The 7,178-nt window shown below is 62.4% G+C and overlaps 1 protein-coding gene across 13 annotated transcripts in view; it reads left to right on the top strand.

Moving 5' to 3' along the window:
- The first annotated feature begins 394 nt into the window (after positions 1–394).
- Positions 395–7,178, top strand: part of Arhgef10 (Rho guanine nucleotide exchange factor 10) — a 103,981-nt gene continuing 97,197 nt past the window's right edge. For all 13 annotated transcript variants that reach the window (XM_023702623.1, XM_023702617.1, XM_023702625.1 and 10 more), the window contains exon 1: positions 395–450. The gene's annotated coding sequence lies outside the window, so the exon portion shown is untranslated. The remainder of the gene's footprint in view (positions 451–7,178) is intronic.

Here is a 7,178-nt window from a genome sequence, read left to right as displayed (position 1 = left end):
TCGCCCTGCTCCGCAGCGGAGGCTGAAGGACGCCTGGCAAGGCGCGCGGAGCGGGACGGTCGGCGGCGCGGAGGGCGGATGCTCCCGCAACCGCTCCCGCCGCAGGGCTCAGCCAGGGAGGGCGCGGCAGGCGGACGTCCCCGGAGTTGGCGGGCAGTCCCTTCCGCCGGCTCCTGGGCCAGGCCCGCGACGCCCCCTCCCACGCGTGCGCAGCGGTACCGGGCGTTGAGCAGGGGGGGGGCGCGGGCGGCCACGTGGCCTCGGAGGAATGCGCGGACGCGGGGGCGGGGCACGGCCGAGAGGCGGGCAGGTGCATCGACCAATGGGCGCCTGGAGCTGCTCAGCGCGGCCAATGACGGCGTAGGGGCGGGATTGCCGCCTGGCTGGGCGGGGCCGGAGCTGGGCGGTCGGGCGAGGGGCGCGGGACGGTGAGCGCGACGCGGGTGCACGGTGAGTGCCGCGGGGCTCCTGGCGTCCCGGGCTGCCGCTGGCGGGTCTTCCTGTTTCCTTTAGAAGTTGCTCTGCTGTCTGTCCCCGAGGTCGCTAAACCAACTGGGGTCTGGGGCCGCGCGGGGGCTGCGATACAGATGTCCGCAGACGGCCCCAAGCCCCAGCGAGGGTCTCCAGTTTTCAGGGGTGTCCCCCACCCCGGGCGGCTATGCCCAAGACTGGGTCCCGCTGCCCAGCTGGGTGTCTGCTCCTTCCCGGCGGGAATCCCCGAGCACAGGTGGGGCAGCGCCCCCACCCCATGAGGATGCCCCTGAACCCCAGAGCGTCCCTAGTATGGACAGAGCACCGGGCGGCCCGGCTCACGGCCCGGTCTTGACCCTGGGGACACAGCAGGGCCCAGGCCCCTTGGGCGCAGAGCAGTGCGTGGGAGGCCACAGCTGGGCCGGGGCCAGGGCTGGGGCAGCGCACCCTGCACCCAAGTTGTCCTGGAAGGTTGGCACGGCGTACAGCGGGCCGAGGAGATGACCACCCTGTTCAGTCCCCGCTCCTGGAGCCTCCCCTGCACCCTGCCGCAAGCCTGCTGTGCTGCACAGGGCCCTGGGTTTTGCTTGTAAAATTTGAGTCGAGTCCTGAGCAGGATGTGGACTCTCAAGGGTTGCAGTGTCCAGTCCCGGTGCTTCCCAGAGCAGGCTCTTGAGGAATTCCGGGCGCAGCGGGCTTTGCCCTCGCCCTGGCTGTGGTGTCCAGATGGGCAGGGGAGCTCCTTGTTTGCCCCGTAGTCGAGCCTCACCCGGAATAACACTTTCACAGCTCAGTCATTTGGGGGCTGGGTGGGTACTGAGGGTTGACCCCAGAGCCTTTGCATTGAGCTGCGCCTCCAGCCCTTTTGAAAGTTTGTATTTTGAGCTGGGGTCCATACATTACCTTGATCTTGACTGGGCCCGAACTCGGGATCCTCTTGCCTCAGTCTCCCGGAGTGCTGGGATTGCACACTCATCTCCTGCTCTCTTACTGTTGGAAGTATGCTGTGGGCTCCTGTTTTGTAGAACGTGGCTGTTGTTAGAAAGCTGCGCTGGCTTCAGTGCCAGTGTGGATGTTTCACTGGGCGTCACTTGGGTCAAAGAGTCGTTTGTGTCATTGCTGTTCCCAGTTGAGCAGCCTCCCCACAGAGCAGTTATTGTCAGAGGAGCCCTGGACCATGAGCAGGAGGTAAAACTCAAAGTTACACAAAATAGCTTTTTTCCCAGTGCTTGGAAGGAACCTAGACCGTATGCTGCCTGCCGAGTCGGTGCTCCTCCTTGCAGACTTGCCCCAGGCGTGCTGCTCAGGCCTGCTGGTGTTTCTGGACAGTTCTGTCCTGGGGGGGCGGGGTGCAGTGTCCAGCTTAGGTGACTGGTGTAGGGTGTACGCTGCTGGGGCAGGTGACGGTCCTGGAGTACCCAGGCGTGTGGTACATCCTGCTGTGGCACAGCTGGGCAGGAGGGCGCGAGCACTCTCATCTGCAGGATGCCAGAGCAGCCCGTGCTCACACCTGCCCAATTCGCAGGATAGCGGTAGAGGCAGACAGGTGGCGGGAGGCAGAGTTGCAGCTCTCTGCCTTGCCTTCAGGGGCCGCAGGAGCTCTGCAGTGGGAAGGCTTGGCCAGGGTCCCATGAGGTGCGCAGGCAGCGGGTGGCCTGCCTGGCACGGGGCTGTTGGTGCAGCCAGGCAGCCTGTCCAAGAGAGCTTGGGGTCCGAGAGGCCTTGGGCTGTGCCTCTGTGCACTCCTCTTGGTGGCCTGTGTGGTGTGGTGTTGCGACAGGGCCCTCACCTGGGGGAGCAGTGTGGACGCTGGGGAGCGAGCTGAGCCCTGGGATCACCATGTCGCCATGAGTCTGCCAGGTCCCTCTGTGTGGTGATTGAGAGCTGATGGGCGTTTCAGAAGCGTGCGTCTTGCACCGCTTCATGTGTGTATTTCGTGTTGATGTGTAGGTTGAGTATTTTGCACTGTATGTCAGTTATGTGCATTCTGCTGCTTGCTATGTAGGCAGAACCATGTACGTGTAGGCCTGTGTGCCCACCTGTGCTCATGCGCGTTGTGGTGCAGATGAGGCAGGTGCCTGCCTGGAGCGGCTCTCCAGTCAGGACTTCCATGTTGATAAACATGTGCTACGAACACCAGTGTTTTAACTTTTGCTTTTTTTTTTCTTGACTTTTTTTTTGTAGTACTGGGGATTGAACTCAGGACCCTGTGTTTGCCAGGCAAGCGCTTATTCTACTGAGCTATCTCCCTGGCTTGAAAGAAAAACAGTAGTAGAAAAAAAAAAGAAGAAAAACAAAACCAGTAGTGAGTTCAGGCTGACTTCTGATACGTTAGGAAGTGTATATGAAGGGCCTGAGCTTGCTGGGGCCTTGCCCGCTGCTCCTCTGGGGCAGCAGAGCAGAGCTCAGGGAAGACCTGGTTTTGGGGAGGCTGTGTGTCCCCAGCACCAGCAGTGGGCCGTGCCCTGCTCAGAGCTGGGCTGATCCTGCAGGGTGGCTGCCAGTGAGCTCCACAGGCGGCATATTCGGGGCTCAGCGGGGCTGATGGCACTGGCACCACCAAGGCCTGGGGTCCTGTGGGCACCTCTGGGCCCTATTCTCCCCAGGCCAGCAGCTCGCGCTGAGCGGTGCAGCAGGTCCACGCGGGCTGGGCCAGCCTGCCTTCTCCTGCTGAGGGCTCAGTGGTGGCCTGGCCAGTCCCCTTGCTGCAGAAGTGATAAGGAAGTTGGTTCAGGCTGTGTTCTGAACTCAGCAGGTCTGTGAGGCCAGTGGGTGGCTCTTGTGGGCCCGAGTTCAGCTACAGAAGGTCTTCTGCAGGGTGCAGCCGAGTTGCCAGGCTTGGGTGGTCTCGATCTGTGGTATGCATTATGGGCTGCTCCCAGTGGAGCTGAGTCTGAACTGGGCTTTCCACAGTGGCAGGGCCCAGCTGGAGGTGGGGAGTGTGGCGGGCAGACCTCTGTCCTGCCATAGCGTTTAGACTTGCAGGGGCCCTGGTGACTTCATAGGAAAGAATGAAAGGTGCAGCAGTCTGCCAGATGCCAGGAGCTAACCACAGGTGGTGTCGGGAGGAGCGGAGATCTGTGGTTTCCAGGACTGCCACCCCCACTGTAATCCTGGCCTCAGGAGGAGGCGCCCCGGCAGGCAGTGGTGGTGGGCAGCTGCACGCCTCTGGTAGAATGGGCCATGGAAGGAACTTGGGACCTTTTAGATGGGTGGATGGGAAGGAGGGAGGGAGGAAGGAAGAAGGGAGGGAGGAGGGAGGGAGGGAAGAAGAAAGAAGGGAAAGAGGGAGGGAGGAGGAAGGGAGAGAAGAAGGGAGGGAAAGAGGGAAGGAGGGAGGAAGGAAGAAGGGACGGAAGAGGAAGGAAAAGACGGAGGGAGGAGGGAGGGAAGAAGGAAGGAAGGGAAGAGGGAGGGAAGGAGGGAGGGAGGGAACGAGGGTGGGCTGCGCTCAGTGGAGACATGGGCCTGGCCTCCCTCCCACACAAGGACCTTCTGTAGATGGCTCACTGTCCCTGGGCTCGGTGGCAGTGTTCTTGCAGGTGCCTTTCCCAGCGAGCCCTCACTGTCCAAGGTCTCCGTTGTGCCCTGTTGCATTGTGTTTGATCTCATGTCTCCTTAGGGCGACTTTGAAGGGAGCAGCCTTTTTAGGAAGGAGAAAAGTGCCATGGTCGCGGTGCGCGGTGTGAACAGCTCTCTGTGCAGCCGGCCTAGGCCCTCAGGTGGGCAGCGATGGCCTCAGCCTGCGATAGGCGGCCAGCAAGGTGGTGTGTGGTGTCACCAGGTCACTAGATGACAAGGCCAGGCTGGAAGTTACCACGGTGCTGCTCAGCCTCCTGCAGCACAGGGTGGTGGCCTTGCACCACCATGCCCAGCTTTTTATGGTGCCTTTGGTGACAAGTGCTAGAAGAAAAGTGTGAACAAGGTGATTGTGGGCGTAGGGGAGGGGACTTGCAGTTGAGGTGAAGTGGCCAGGTGGGGCCTCACTACAGGGCACCTGGCGGAGAGTGGGGGGGACGGCGTCCAAGGCTGTGTTGGCAGGAATGTCACACGTGAGGCCCGCCGCACAGCTGCCAGGATCCCGTGGACAGAGCGCAGTGGGTTCTCCGGGGAGGAAGCCAGGATGGGGGTGACCGGGACATTGTGCTGGGTCTGGGTCTGGAGGGCAAGGAAGGGCCTTGAGGTGGGCCAGTGCAGTGTGGATCCGCTGGGGATGAGTGCAGCCCCAGCACGGCGGGGTTTGCATGGGTTGCACAAGCAGGCGGCTCAGGCTGACTGGTCAGCACGAGGTCAGCCCGGAGGAAGAGGGCCTGGATAGGAAGAAGGAAGGCCAGGAAGGTGGCGTCCAGACCAGGAGAACAGGTGGCATGGGGGTGTCCCTGCTGTGGACAAGATGGACTGGCCTCTGTGTGTGGCCATGGGCAGTCCCTTGATGACCCAGTGAGGGCCGGCTGCTGGCCCTGGAGCAGGGTGGGCCAAGTCCATGCCGTGTCCCTGAGCAGGTGTGGGCCAGTGGCATTGGTACCCGCTGCCTCTGTGGAGCCTCCAAAAGAAGGGCTGGTGGCCGGCAGCTGTGGTGGCTGGCACTTGGAGCTTGCTGAGTGCCTGCTGTGGAGGACCCGGTCCTCTGGGCAGTGGACAGGACAGTGTCCCAGAGTGCTCAGTCCTGTGTGGAGAAACTTTTGAGAGGGCATGGAGGAGTGACAGCATGGGAGCCAGGGCTTGGGCCTCTGCCTGTTGGTGGCCATGGAAGGGCAAGAGGGGGCCTGTGTGGCCTCGGGGTGACTCCGCACCTTCTGGGCATAGTGGGGCTGCAGTGTGTGCTCCGTGTTTACGGACACATGCGTGCGCATCACTGTCCTCACTAATCTCACTGAGGGCACAGAGGTGGGAAAGAGAGATAGGACAGCACTGGGACACAGAGAGAGGGGCAGAGAAGAGACAGCGGAGCGGGCAGAAGGGAGGCAGGTACCATGAGGGGCGCAGGAGCTCGAATGCAGCGAGGGTTGGGAGCACTGGCAGGAGAGTGCCGGCGAGCCCAGGGCAGAAAAGGCGGCCAGCACAGCCGCAGCCCGAGCCCTGTCCTGCCGGCCCCTGTTCTGCAGTCCTGTGGCAAGGTTCTCCCCTGTGACAGGGTGAGTACTGTGTCACCATGACCTACACCTGTCCCCTCAAGGTGTCCTGGCTGAGTGCCAGCTCTGAGTGCCTTGTGCTCAATCCAGAGCCCACGAACCACCAGGCAGAGGGGTCTCCACATCCCGTTTGGCACATCAAAGCTGTTTGGGGCTTGGAGGCTCGCCCGCAGGGAGACCCAGGAGTGGACTGTTTGGGGCCCTCTGCGCCCTACTGAGGGACCTGAGGGTGGAAAACTGCGGGGCCCAGGTGCAGTGCCACAGGTGTACCCACACATTTCTGGGGGTGTTGGCTTGGACTCTTAAGCAGGAAGAGTACAGTCCCTGCTGCTGCTCTTGGCTGCAGCTGGCTCTCCTTAACGGTTGTCCCTCAGCCTGCTCCCACTGTATGGCTCCTGCCTGCGGGCCCCTGGTGCGGATCACTGAGCCCCATGGACCCACTGGTGTCTTCGCCAGGCCCTGTCCTGGAGGACTGGGTGCTGACTGCTGCCATCTGCCCCTGCCAGCCCGACCTTGCACAGACCCCACAGGCGCAGAGGCAGGGATAGATGCTGGGGAACCTGCCTCCAGCCACATGGTGTGCCTGCCCAGCACTGAGAAGCAGGAGGCCAGCCTGGCCTGGACTTTGTTGGGACCCAGTCCTTGTCATCGCCACAGTCCACTCTCAGCTTGGGGGGCTGAGACAGGCAGGACCCATCCGGAAGCCAGCTGTGAGCCCAGCTCACCCCTCCGTTCCCAGCACCTCTGCCCAACATGAAGGGCCTGGCCAGGTCACCCTGTCTTCCTCCTGCGACATGGTCTTGCAGGACCCAACCTCCCCTTGCAGGTGCAGCCACAGGGTGAGAGGCCACATCTGTCCCTGCAGTTCGTGTCCGTAGCTCTATGAGGTGGGCAGGTTCTGAGGAAGGAGGAGTGGCTCCTCCAGCTCACGCTCCAGGGCTTGCATCCGTGGCTGGCATCTGTCACCCTCAGCCCCAAGCAAGGTAGAGATGTCACAGTGTAAGGCAAGTGCTCCCTGTGTGGCAGCAGAAGCAGAGAGCAAGGGGAGAGGTGGGCAGGAAGAGCTGGGGCCAGGTGGGCCACAAGGTCCTGCCCGTGCCGCTCCCTGCCCCTCCACCTCTCAGTGGTGCCACCTAGCCCCCTCACTGCTGGGCAGATCCACCCACGGAGCCTCCTGACGCCCCTGGTCCCTGCCGTGGGACATGTGGTGGACTGCACCATACCCAGAAGACTGACCCATGCACATCACAGAGGGCGGTGTGGAGCAGCCGCACAGGCCCCTGCTCTGGAGTTGTCCTGCTGTGCCCAGGCTCTTCTTCCTGTCCTGTCAGATTCTCTTCATGGTCACAGAGGAGGTGCACAGCTCAGCCTCTCTGGTGCTTTTGTTAGAAGGCAACAGCGGGCAGGGAAGTGGCATTGTGAAGGTGGCCCTGAGCCCCAGGGTCCCACAGTGCCCGCAACAGAGGACTCTGGGATGAGCACGGCCCTCTGCTGCTGCCAGGGGCTCCTTAGGGGAGAGCTGGAGAACATCTGGGGCTGTGTGGGGTCAGGGTCGGCGTGGGCACAGGCAGGAGG

Source organism: Octodon degus, unplaced genomic scaffold, assembly GCF_000260255.1.
Source record: "Octodon degus isolate 3935 unplaced genomic scaffold, OctDeg1.0 scaffold00155, whole genome shotgun sequence".
Taxonomy (NCBI): Eukaryota; Metazoa; Chordata; class Mammalia; order Rodentia; family Octodontidae; genus Octodon; species Octodon degus.
The sequence above is the reverse complement of the archived record's forward strand: the minus strand, read 5'-3'. Positions and strand labels throughout refer to the sequence as shown.